Below are 1,280 nucleotides of genomic sequence, written 5' to 3' on the forward strand. Positions count from 1 at the left end.
CGGTAGACCGGTACACCTACTTTCCCCTACATCTGCTAGTCTACCCGTAAGAGTTTGCACGACTTAATCAACTATGCCAGAGCCCATAATGGCTTGTGGCTGCACATGGAAGTTTCTAGCATGAAAGATCTTATGATCCCTTTGAGCCTGGGTGGCGGTCCAAAAAAACAGGAAGTCCTGATAGACATCAGGTGCCTCAATCCACCCAGATGTGTGTTTAAGTTGCCACCTTAGATAAACCATTAAAATTATCAACTCACATCTGTCATGGATATCACTCACCCAATCCACGTCTACTAGCATAGCATGGCATAAATAGCAAGCGTAGAAGTAACTCCCAAAGGTTTCATAATAATACAGGTAATAGGTACTACCTCATCTACGTCCCATCCCACAATTTAATTAGATCCTAATCATGCAATGTGAGAGGATTGATCTAATGCAATAAAACATGGGTCGTAGAAAAGGTATGATCAAAGTGTTACTTGCCTTGCTGATGATCCGCGAGACCTAGGGAATCGAAGTAACAAGCGGCGCAATCCGGGTAATCTATCGCAGACAAACAACAAGCATACAATAAGTACTCGTCTAATGCACAGGTAAAACTCGAACAAGAGATCGAACCAGAAAGTTCAACTTAAGAACTCCGGTTGCAAAGAAAGAACGAACCGAACAAAACAACGGAAAACAAACGGCGGAAGAAAACAACTCGGTTCTAGCTAGTTAAATCTAGGTCAAATTTTACCAGGGCAAAAACTTGTTTAAGTTGATTAGACGGAACGGCGGTTTCGAAATGAAACTCCAGGCGCTTGAATCACCTGATTCCGATAAACAAGCGGGAAGAAAGACTAGAACGAAGATCGGATCTGAGATCACGATCGCGGAATAAATCCGACGAAAATAAAAGAGATGAACGGTTAAACGAACGGACGTTCGTTAACCGGGAACAATCGGTGATAACGTTCGTTGAGAAGAACGGTCCGAAAGAAGAAAGAAAACCGATCTAGGGTTTTCGGAAAAGAAACCGGAAAAGAAATGGAAAACCGATCTAGGGTTTCGGAAGAAAACCGAAACAAAAACCGGAAGAAAAAGAAAAGAATCGGAGAGAAAACGGAACGGTTCTTTTACGAAAAACCGGACCAGGGAAGAAAAAGAGAGGCGCGGCTACCTCGGGAGGCGGGCTCCGGGCGGCGGCGGCTAAGGGCGGCGGCGGCGGCTTAGGCGCGGGGCGGCGCGGCTAAGGCGGCGGCTTGGGGCTGCGCGCTGCTGCTTGCTATGGC

The sequence above is a fragment of the Triticum aestivum genome, chromosome 5A, assembly GCF_018294505.1.
Source record: "Triticum aestivum cultivar Chinese Spring chromosome 5A, IWGSC CS RefSeq v2.1, whole genome shotgun sequence".
Lineage (NCBI taxonomy): Eukaryota > Viridiplantae > Streptophyta > Magnoliopsida > Poales > Poaceae > Triticum > Triticum aestivum.